General features: G+C 36.3%; 1 protein-coding gene across 2 annotated transcripts in view; it reads left to right on the forward strand.

Moving 5' to 3' along the window:
- The window catches only part of ITPR2 (inositol 1,4,5-trisphosphate receptor type 2), a 461522-nt gene that overhangs the window by 230703 nt on the left and 218108 nt on the right, over positions 1 to 12711 (forward strand). The gene's annotated exons all lie outside the window — the stretch shown is intronic.

Below are 12711 nucleotides of genomic sequence, written 5' to 3' on the forward strand. Positions count from 1 at the left end.
TTTCATCCTTAGATAGCTTCTTTGATTATTTACATTGTGTGGTTGAGAAAACAGAGAATTATCTAGGTTATGTAACTTGGCCAGGGTTATAGTGTCTGCTCAGTAGATCTGTGTTAAATGAATAAATGGCTTAACTAATTAATGACCACTTAAAAGGTTTTTAGTCTTTCTTCCCTGTCTATAATTTGACTTAAGTGATTTTATATTAACAAAATTTAGTGATGGCCCTGATTTTAATTGGAATACATTGAAAAGCAGTTATAACCCAAGAGGATCAACTGAAAATTATTAGAGCTAATAGACTAGTAATACAGTTCACCAAGGTAATGAATTATAATGAACTATTATACTGAATGGATTTTCTGTATACCAAAAAGAAACACAGAACATAACGTGAAAAAGGTATCATTCACAATGGCAATGAAAATATTAAACACATAAGAGTAAGCTTAAGAAATATGAGATGATAAAATTATGCTATATTAGGGGATATAAAAGATTTTAATAAATGGAGAAATATGTAATTTCTGGACTGGAAAATTCAATTGATAAAGATGCTGGTTCTCCTCAAATAAAGTAATAACTTTTAACACCCCCACACCTGGAACCCTCCTGCATGCACATCCTCCTCACCTCACGGCCAAGCTGGCTTGGGCACCACATGCTGGACTACACCTCACAACCATGCTGTCCTCTTGTAGCTTGGCCTCTAACACTCTCCTGTGGATACATTCTCCTCACCTCCTGTCGTAGTCTGCTTTGTGCTGCTATAATGGAATACCTGGGACTGGGTAATATATGAAGAACAGAGATTTATTTCTTGCAGTTCTGGAGGCTAGTACAAGGTCGAGGGCTCACATCTGTCAAGGGTCTTCTTACTGCATCATCCCATGGCAGAAGGCAGAAGACAGAAAGGCAAGGGGCCAGGGAGAGCGTGCGTGCAAGAGGAAGGGGGCTGAACTCATCCTTTGATCAGAAACCCAATCCCTCCATAACTGACTTACTCCTGTGTTAATAGTCTTAGTTCATTCATGAAAGCAGACCCCTCCTGGCTTAATCACCTCTTCCAGGTCCCACCACTGTTGCAGTGGGAATTAAGTTTCCAACACAATAACTTGGGGGGATACTTCAAACCATAGCAGCTCTCTTGGGCTCCAATTGTCTAGGTCAGGCTGCTATTCTGTGGGGATGACCTCTTCACCCTGCTTGGCCTCAGACTCTCTATCCTGGATCATTCCTTTGCACAAATACACTCCTCACCTGTAACACCCTGAGCCCAGGCTGTTCCCCAGCCTAGATGCCCTCCTCAACCCTCTCCATGTCAGGCAGCCCTCCCGTGCAGACCTCCCACAGCTTTTTGGACCCTAACACTCCCCACAGCTCCTTTTATCACCTTACCCAGTACCGACATTTACTTTTCCCTGCTCCTCCTAAAGGTGTTTAGGGTTTGGGAAGCAAAGGAAGGGATGAGGAAGAGGCCACAATATGTATTGTGTTAAAAATAAAGAAGGATGCATAAGAAAGCCTAATTTTTACTTTAAAAAGATGCACATAGCCAAATATCCAGAAGGATATAAATAAAATATTAAAATTAGTTACCTCTGAGTAGTGGGATGATAGGTGAATCTGGTTCTCTTATTCATGCTTTTATGTAATTTCTGAGTTTTTAATAATATATAATTTTCAAGTTATAATAAAACAACAGTAAAAGTGTTTTCATTTGGACTGAATCAGTTAGGAAATATATTAACAATTAAAAGATAAAATGCAAAGGAAAAGCAAAGAAATAAGATGGTGTTAATCTTTGCAAAGGAATACATTGCCTTAGCTGCCAAGTGTATGTCTGTATTCTACATTTTCTCCTCTTCTTCATTTTTCCTCCCTGCTTCTCCTTCCTCCTCCTTTCCCTACACTCCCTTTTCCTCCTCCTCCCCCTCCCTCAGTGTTTAGCAAATACAATGGGAGGAAATACCTGTTAGCCCTACACAGAGCATAGGGGGCATACTCTCTATAATACGTAAAAATTGGGAGATGAAGTTTGAGCCACAAGTGCGATTCCGTGTTGTGCTTGCTACCTGAATTCTGACTTCAGTGGTGTGCATCTTGTAGTCAAATCAGTTCTTGCATAGCAGGATATAGCAGAGCTTTGGGATTTAAAATAGTCACTGAAACTATATTAGCCTAAATATATCTTTTATTTCTCAGTTATAAGATTTCATTTCCTGCCATTTCCTATACTGGCCAGAATCTTATGATTTAACAGGATATTTTAGTTTCTTTTTGTATGCTTTAAAGACATGAGTGATAGGAAAGAAGTCAAAACAACAATTATAGCTAAATCTATAATCAAGATAGGTGAAAAGTGATGTTTCTGTGTCACAGAACTGTAACAGTAACAGTACTGTCTTTGTGGGAAGACATGTTTCCTTCATCTTCCTTGTTGGTTCTTCCATCCGAGCAGTTACTGAGCTCCGGAAGCTCAATCCCACCCTCCCTCTGCATTGCTCCCTACCATCCCCCCACCCACCCTTCGCAGCCTTGTTTAACCCTTCATTATTTTCTTCTTGGACCACTGCAGGAAATCAATGTTTCCTCCTTCTGGCTTTCCTCACTTAAATATGCCTGCTAGCAGAATAACCTTCCTGAAGTACAATTCTCTCTATTGTTTAAAAACATCAATGCCAAAGTCCCCAACCTTCGCTGCTGGATTCTTTTGTCTCACAAACTAAGGCTGGGTTCCTCACTGTGACATGTGGCCTCCACAATGCAGCCCTTCCCTTTCTGTTCTTGTCACACACTGGTTCCCACACACACCCTATATGACAGCAACCTGAACTGTGCCCCGTGTAGTGCGCACACTGTGACTTTCTCTCCTTCCTGCAGTTTCCCCCGTTGCCACCTCTCAGCATCTTGTTCCTTACTCAAAGTTTTTTGGTCAAATTCCTCCATCAAAGCCATCCTTCCTCCCCGCAAATCCAGATCTGAATTCTCCCCCGCTTGCCCACTTAAACCTTTCCTCATAGTCTTCCTCTAATCCTAACTTACATCATCACAGGTACTATTCTTATTGTCCCTATTAGATTTTGAGGGAAAACAAAATGAGGTAACTGTCAAAAAGAAATTAATATAAAGCTATTACTTAGGATGAAGGTGAAAAGCAAGTTCTGCGCTCTGTTGATTAGACTGCTTGCTTTGTTGGTTGTTGGTGAATGGGTCATGGAAAAACACAGAACCAAAGTGAAACACATTCACAAGTGAACACTCTTGATAAAGGGATCTAAAACCACTTCGCTTGAGTAATGATTTAAAACGTGAAATCGTTAGACAAACATTCCTCTGAGGAGGAACATAATAATTACCTTCAAACATTTGAAGGTGAGCCATGGGCTTCTTTCACAGGGATGTGATTATAACTATAATAATATATGGCAGCCGCAGGAGGCAGATTTCTGTCCTACTTTAAAAAATAACTGTTTACAAAGAGTACTCCTTTAAAACCTTAAGGGTCACAATTGATTCTTCCTTTTCATTCACTCCTATTAAACACAACAGCAGATTCTCTTGGTCCCACTTCCAAAATACATCTTTTTCTCTTTCTCTTGTGTGTCTCCCTTTTCCAAATCCACCATCACTGGACGAGATTACAGAAGAGTCTCTTACTGAATTCCCCACTGCAATCCATTCCCTGCACAGCAGTTAGAGCGATCTTAAAATGTAAATCGGAGCATATCACTCACCCACTTAAAACTATCCATTGCACTTAAAATTTGTACTCTTTTCCGGGGCTTACAAAGATTTTAATCATCTGAGCTTCATTTAGTCCTACCTTTTCCGGTCACCTCCTCAGCTCTGCTCCACCCACCCACAACGGCCTCTTTCTGTGTCTCTCATCTGCATCAGGCCTTTTTCTCACTTTAGGGCATTTGCATGTGCTGCTGCCTTTATTTGGACCCTCTTACCCCAGATTGTCACTTGCTGGTTTCCTCCTGTCAATCAAATCTCAGTTTGAAATGTAAACAAGTGCTCAGTGACATGTTCCAGAATACTCCATATACAGTGTCTGAGTTTCTTCTTGCCCCTTATCATATTATACAATTTTATTTTCTTCTTAGCACTTACCGTCATTTGAAAGCATCTAGTTAATTTGTTTGCGCATTGCTTCTTTTTTGTCTACTTCCCCCTTTAGAATGTAAACTATGAAAACAGGGACTTTGATTTTTTTCACCTCTGGAGCCTGAAAGTGTGTGGGGCTGACTAAGCAGGTTAATAAGTCTCTGTTGACTGACAATAATCCATAGACTGGGTATTTTGAAGATAGTGGAATTTAGGCTTAGAAAGGTTAGATAACTTGCCCAATTAATATGTAGTTGAGTTGGATTTGAAATCCTAGTTTCTCTGAGTATGAAGTTTAAGTTTTGTCATGTTTCCTCAGAAGTTCTGTCTTAAGAAGCCCTAACATGTAAACTAGAACTATGGCAATTTGGCTTGCTGGTGTCAAAAGACAAAATTACAACAAAGTTACTTTAAAAATGTAATTGGCTTTTATTTGCGATTCTAGAATCCAGCAGCACCTCGATTGTTTTATAGACAAAAGGGCTGAAGAAAGTAGAAACAGGGAACAAGAACTGGGTTGGTCTTTTCAAAGTTACTTTGCTTATAGGGTTGAAACACAGGGGACTTCCTTTGTCCTGCCAAACTGGGCCCCTTTGATTGGTTGCTGTGAATCTCCTATTTTCACTTTAGAGTTCGGTTTGATTTCCTGGCCAGAGCCTGGCATGAATGACTCCATTCCGGTTTGGTCTGGATTTCTGGCTCCTAGTGCAGGAGACTAGTCCAAAGCAACGGCCTTCCATAAACCTCGTTTAACACTGGGTAGGGATCTGTCTGAAGTTTTACAGCTCAGGTGCAAAATTATTTCTGTTTCAGCAACTCTTTAAAAATACATAGAGGCACTAAAAGTTAACACAATTCAAATATGTAAGGATTTATAATATTAAAGAGAACAAAGGGTATACATATTTAAAGTATAAGAGTCAATAGTGTACTTTGTTTATAAAGCAAATTCTCAGTGCATTTACAAATTGGTAAACACATTGCTGTCAATGCAAATACCAATTATAGTTACATTTACATAACACTTCGTGATTTGTAAAGTGCTCTCAAGCACATTAGATCGACTCATCTATCATTATCAAAAATACTTCATTCTCTTCCTTATTTGTACATCGAATACAAAAGGTAGTAAAAATCAGCCAAAGCATTTACTAAGTCAGCGCTCACCTTGCTGAGAGCAGCAAGTGTTTATTGAGTGTTGGGCAGTTTGGGGAACTGTATGATATGGACATGATTCTTAGTCCTATTTGATAGATAGGGAAATGAGGTTATCAAGGTTAGGCAGCTTGCTCAAGGTCACACAGGAGGCAGAGAGCCTGCCAGGATCTGAACCCCTTCCGCACTGTGACATGCTAGCAGGCATTTGTGACTACTATCACAAATCAGTGTAGACAAACATGTTAAGTGTTTTACACCTTTAAAATACAAAATATGGATCAAGATGGTAATTTAATCTGTACATGAAACAAATACATAGGATTTTCAAATAACTTAAAAAGAAGTTGAGGAGCTAGTGAATTAAATTATGAAGGGTTTTGGGGAAATCAATAGAAAAAGAGTACTTCTTGTGTTTTCTCTCTTTTTCCCTTGAAGTTTTTCCCAGAAGTTCGCTACAATTTTACTTATTACCACTAATGTTTTGAGGCTATCAGCTGTTGCGAATTTACTATATCATGTTAAGTTTTTCTGATAAAACTTCATAAGCTTTTAAAATTGAAGCCATGATCAATTGTGAATTTACCATATATATCAGGTTAGATTTTTCTGATAAAATTTCTTAAGCTTTTAAAGGCCGAGACGCTTTTGAATGATTTGTATCTGTAGAAATTACTGACATTTGCCACCATTGCTACATTTTCTCCTAAGTTATATAGAATTTGAAATTGATAAGATACAAGTTCTTAAAAGATAATAAATGCCAATTCCCAGGCAAAGTCACTACATGCGAGGGGCCTAACTGGCATGTAAAGTACAGATATCTCTATCATTCTCTACCCTCAGTGAGATAAATTAAGGTTAGTGGTGGGAGCAAGTAAGGATGGAGACCTCTGCAATAAATGCATTCCATGGTGTTCATTGAGATTTGAGAAATGTTAAGGCGATTAAGGCCATGTAAGTTTTTAAATGTGCTTGGTCAGTTGATGTTCCTCAGTTTACTCGTTCATATAAAATACAATCGCACATGATAGAAAGTATAGAACTTGGAGAAAAAACGTCTAAGAATTACTTCCATATTATTTCACTTAAAAAAGAATTTTGTTCCATGTGTTTCATAATCTTCAAACTATTTGGGGGGATTAATGTTGGGTACTTTGTTGGCAATACAATCTATTTTCCAAATGGAAATTCTGTAAAATATCTTTTACAAATGGTTTAAATAATGAACATTAATCTTCAAGCCAATTGTTCCCAAAAAATTTGAACATGTAGAAAATATTAACCCATTGAGAAAAGACATTCAGTCTCTATTAAATAAACATATTATATCCATTTTAATCCATCTAGGATATTGTAGTTAATCATATAAAAAGTTTGACATAATAGAGCCATGTGATTACAGTTTTTAGAAACCCCATTATTTTAAAAAAATTATTATAAATCTTAATCAGTTAGAGAACAGTAGCAAATAAATTTTTTTACTTTATTCAACTTTATTTATTCATTCATTCATTTGTTCATTTATTCAAATGATTTATAATGATTCCTCATTATCTGAAATGCATTACTCTAATTTTTAGGGAAATGCAGTGTGTCAAACCATATTTCCTGACTTCAATGAGTTTCTAGTACATTGTGGGTAGATATAACATTTACAGAAATGACAAAGCAGAATAAAACTAAGTCCTTTAACTGTTATAAATTTCTGGAGCCTGACATAGTGCCTAGAGCACAGTAGGTACTCAATGTATATGTATTCCATGAATAAAATAAATTAATGAATACAAATGAATGAATATCTCACTCTTATCACTGGCTATATAATATCCCATTGCATGACTACAATTGACTTAACCCCATTGTTGGACATTTTTGTTGTTTTCAGTCATTTTGCACATGAGACAGAATACCTAGGAATAGAATTTCTGGGTTATTTTGATTTTGATAGATATTGCCTTCTGTACAGATTGTTCAGTTTACACCTCACCAGCAATGTGGGAGAGTATCTTTCTCATTGATAATATAGTGTGTTAGATGTTTGCCAATCTTGTAAGTAAAAATATTATTATAGTTTTAGTGTGTGTTTCCTTTTTTATGAATGAGGAAAAAAACCTTGACATATGATGGGTATTTCCTTTTCTATGAACTGTCACTTCTTGTGCTTTGTTTATTTTTTCTAATATTTTTTTCTAATAATTTGTATAACCATTTAGACGTTAACAAGAGGAGGTCTTTGCCTATAAGTAACAATATTATTTTTTAACTTGCCTTTTGTCATTTGAATTTTTGTTTTTATTTTTTGGCATGCAGAATTTTTAAATTTTCTTTGAGGCTTTTTAGGTTTTCTTCCATCTTCAGAATAGCCTTCATCAGTCTACGATGTTGTTTTTTGAATTCCCGTGGAGAAATATCCTGGTTTTGGTTTGTTTGTGTTTTTGGTGTTACTATTAACATTAAAATTGTGAGCTATCTGGAATATATTTAGCTATAGGGTATAAGGTACAGAATCAACTTTATTTTTTTCCAGGTGATTAGTCAGTTGTGCCAATACTAGTTGTTCAATAACCCATAAAATTTATATGCTTTATTCAATTTAAGGATGAATTGAGGATCCATCCAGTGCCAAACAGGAAAGATACATTTAATATCTTTAATGTTTTCCTGTTTAAAACCACTAGTGCCTGTGTACAGATTTATCCTGTATAATTTGACATGATACAGAAAAGGCATCACTCTGCCTACACCATTACACCTTTCAGTGCTCCAGCTGTTCTCGTGCTCATGGACCTGTACAGTGGTGCTTGACAACTAACCAGGTTTTCTAATTAATGCTTACACTTTCTATTGCCTTTTTCCCCTACCTGTCAGTTTATCTATCTAAGCATTTTTCTCCATGGCACCTATCACTGTATTATATGTGTTCTCAGAGATTTCGTTCTGGCAGGTATCATCAGTAATTCCATCTAATTAAAAAATTTCACATAATATGCAATATTTAATGAATAATAATTAGAAATAGATTTTGATTACATCTTAAAATCATGGCCAAGTCTTGTCATATTCACAGAATTTTCAAGATTTATAAGGCTAATTAGAAGGTTAGTCTAACAGTAAAAATACCTGTGAATAAAGATAGCTCATTTTAGAAAACCAGTTATCTCTAGGAAGAGCTCTCCAAAAGATACATGCATTGATAACAACCCATCCTCTCTCCTATTAGTTTTTTAAGGACTCTAAATATTTACTCTCTGACAATGTATCCTTAACAAGGTAGTACCTCAATTGCACTCCAACTTGGAAGTGAAATAGGAGCAATTCTTTTTAAAACATTTTAAACTTTAACGTGACCCTTTCTATTAAAGTACACAGTTGCAGTTAATGCTACAGGCCAGAAGAATGGCTGGGTGTAGTTAATTCATTAGCTCTTTCTTACTGAGAGGTGGAACGTGTGGGGAATAACCAACAGTTAATCCCAAAAATATGTCCTAGTTCAAATTTTGACATCCTATATATACCAGAATTTTTAAATCTTAATAAAAGTAACCTATGTTTGGATTTGTTTTTGTTGCATTTGAAAAATACTGTTCTAGTTATTAATGTTCTAATAAGTGAAATAATAAATTCTTTTCTTTCTTTAGTCACAGTTTTCTTTTCTGCTTTGTTTTCCTGCTTTAATTTTTAAATAAAAGAAAGCTAAATCATCATTGTCAATTTGGGTTTCAGATTATACTATTTGGACAGCCTGGAGAATCTATTTCAGACTATATCTTTAGAGATATTCAAGTTTTTACAATTGCTTGAGAAAACTTTATTAATTGACTAATTTTAACTTAAATTCTCTTTTCCTCAATTGCATAGTTAATTTTCTTTTATTGCTTAGAAATTGTGATTTAGCCTTTGGGTAGAGTTTACCTTTAGTCATGAGAAAGAGGTATATTTTACCTTGCTAATTTAGATTGTGCAATTTATGCTAAGAAAGGAGACTGGATAATATGAATCAAAGTTTGGCAAAAACAAAAAACTTTTCAACAGAATTTAGGATAGTGGAGTCTTTCCAGTCTGGTTGGTTTATCCATGGTGCTGGCTATGGAGAAATATGTCATGGCAACAGCTTACAGAAGAATCTGGGGTGGGTGAGATTTTCCTGAACTCACTAATAAAAGGCCTGCTTTCTTAATAACAGAGGTGCTGCCGTTGAACTACATTTCCACTGGTGTCATTAGAAAAATATTCATTGAGCCTTTCTTTGTGTAAGTCATGTTCATAGCAACAACACCTATTTGATGGTCAGTTCCGTCAATGTACTGGATTCCTAAAGGGGAGATAAATCCCATTCCACTCCTCCATTTGTTTAAACAACAGTGGAAACTTGTTTGTAATATGTTTTGAGCAACACTAAGGTTTATAATTTTTGTTATTTTTGTTGCTTAGAAAATCACATAGAAGCAGTATTGTCTTCTGTTTGTTTTTTAAATGTTTAGAGCAAACTCAGCTTATGTGTGAAGCAGCCAGAAAAGGATGAAAGTCTCGCCAGGATTTGATGGTGGTGCAGGATTAACTATTTATAAAACTATGGGCTGCTTGGCAGTGTTGAGGCCGGCTGTCCTTTGGATGGGACAGAAGTGCAGTTTGCACTGCTGTGTGTGAAGGACATAAACAGATATTGCATGCTTTGGAAGAGGGAAACTTACCGTGAATATCAGGAAAACATTCACTAGGCCAATCTGGACAATGGTGAAATTGATTGTTTAAGGTTGCTTATAGCCGCTATTATAATTCTTGTAAAACTTCAGCTTGAGTTCTTGTTTAAATTGATACCTATTTTTTGTGTTGGTAGCAAAAAATGTCTATTTTCTTTCTTTCTGTCTCTTTTTCTCTCCTCTCCTCTCCCTCTCTGTCTCACTCTCCCTGTCTCTCTCTCTCTTTCTCTCAAATGATCCTCCCATCTCAGCCTCCCAAGTAGCTGGGACTACAGGTGTGTGCCACCACACCCAGCTAATTTTTCTGTGTTCTGTACCGATGGGAGTCTCACTATGTTGCTCAAGCTGGTCTCAAACTCCTGGCCTCAAGCAGTTCTCTTGAGTAGGTGAGACCTCACAGGTGTGTTGTACCCAGCTAATTGTCTATTTTCAAAGCAGTTTTTAAGTACCTTTTAGCTTTAGAGAATTTTTATCAGCAGAAATAGTACTGTCTATTGTTGCTTTCTTTTCATTATGTGAAGCCAGATTATCCATCTGTCTCTATCCAATTTCTTTTTATTCCTTTCTTTCTATTTTAATTCATTTAAAACAGTCTTCTGGTGACTATCATTTTAACTTTAAATATCATCCTTATATCTCTGTTTATTGATTTAACAGGTCTAAATGATGTCTATAAGCTCCACACTGTGAAAAATAAGAAATTAACATATTTCTTGAATTTTTACCTCTTTTTTCCCACTCTATATTATAATTTTATTGGTTTTCCATTGTTATGATTTGTGATATTTGTATTCTATTTTGAAATATAATTTAAATATTCTCACATAGGTTGATAAACATTAAAATAAATTATCAGAGCTTACAAATTGTCATGTATAAATATTTTCTGCTGTGTAACTGTTTGAGATAAAAATGTAGTGTTATGACAGTAAAACTTTCCAACTAGAAGAGAATTTCCCAACCATTAATATCTAATGCATCTCCTTGCATTTGCTTCCAGCTTTATTTTTTTCTTCAGGTGCACACTCAGTTGCCATAGTTTCTTATATTCCTGTTGATGTTTTTTTGGATTCTTGTCTCATTTTTTTGGAGTAATTCTTTCATAGGGGGTTCAGAGAAAAATTTCTGAGCCTTTACATATTCTAGAATGTTTCTATTTGGAAATCTCATTTGATTTTTAGTTTAGATGGACATAAACTTCTACTTTCAAAACTTTTTATCTATCTAATCTTTTTTTCCCATTTAAAAAAAATTTCAAAGTATTATGGGGATACAAATGTTTTTGGTTACAAGGATCATTTTTGTAATGCTTGAGTCAAGGTTACCCAAGTCTATCTAATCTTTATAGATATTATTCTGCTGTCTTCTGGTATTCAGTGCTAATGATGAGAAGTCCCATGTTAGGTTCTTTTTAGGAATCCTCTTTTGTCTTTGGAAGTCCTTGAGGTTTTCTCTGTATAATTGCCATTTGCATTAGTTTCTGTGGCTGGCTATAACAAATTACCACTGAGTGGCTTAAAACAACAGAAATTTACGGTCTCACAGTCTGGGGTCTAAAAGTCTGAAATCAAGGTGTTCTCTTTGAAGGCTCCAGGGAAGAATCTGTTCCATGCCTTTCTCTTAACTTCTAGAGTTTGCCAAGTATCCTTGGCATTCCTTGGCTTGCAGCTGCCTAAGTCCAGCCTCTGCCTCCATCTTCACATGGTGTTCTTCCCTCTGGTGTTTCTCTCTCTGTCCCTTTCTTACCAGGACACCAGTGGAATTGGATTAGGGCCACCCTAGTCCAGTATGACCCCAACTTAACTTGATTACATCTGCAAAGACCCTATTTCAAAAGAAGGTCACATTCACAGGTATTGATTAGAACCTCAACATATAATTTTGGGAGATACAGTTCAACCCATAACAGCATCCTAACGTTTTATCAGAATATGGTCATTATGCTCGTTTAATTCTCTCTAACACACAGTGGGCCCTTTTAGTTTTGAAACTCTTCTGCTCAAGGAATTTGTCTTCTACCATTTTCTTAATAATTTTTTCCCTTCCCTTATGTCTGCTGTTTCTTTCTGGAACTTGTGTTTGTTAGATATTTAACTTCCTGGATTGGCCCTCCTTATTTCATAATCTCTCTGTTTTAGTCTCCCTTTTGATCTTTTATGCTGTATGTTCTAGAGGATTCCTTGACTTCCTTTTCCAGAGTACCAATTTTGTTCTTAGAGCTTTCTTTGTCAGCCAGTTTTTGAAATGTTTGTTTATGCAGTCACATTTTAATTTCTAAGATGTCTTTCTGTTTTTCTGATTTTCTAATTTTTTGGATGCAGTATATACTCAAATTCCCTAGGACAATAATTAAAGTTATTTAAATATTTTTTGTTTTTCCTTGAATTAGGGTCGGTTATTCTTAATGCTATTGGTTTGGTTTCACTGGGTCAGTTATTCTTAATGCTGTTGGTTTTCCTTGTGATCCTTGGGGGTGTGTTCACAATTATGAAGGTCCGGTATGACTGGCACAGTGGCTGACAGGGGTTTCCACTGCAGTCTTGAGGATCTGTTTCTCTCCCTGAATTGTTGTATAAATGGCATGGCTGACCTGGGGTTCTCTGTGAAGAGCTGAACAAATGATAGGCAGACTTGCCTTTAGGGTGTGTGTATGTGCATGTGTGGGGCAGAAGACAGGCTGGGAATACCAGTAAGTGTTAAAATAACGGGGGCTTTGTTTGGGGGTTGGAGTTTTGAATAT

Source organism: Lemur catta, chromosome 6 (assembly GCF_020740605.2).
Source record: "Lemur catta isolate mLemCat1 chromosome 6, mLemCat1.pri, whole genome shotgun sequence".
In the NCBI taxonomy this organism is placed as follows: domain Eukaryota; kingdom Metazoa; phylum Chordata; class Mammalia; order Primates; family Lemuridae; genus Lemur; species Lemur catta.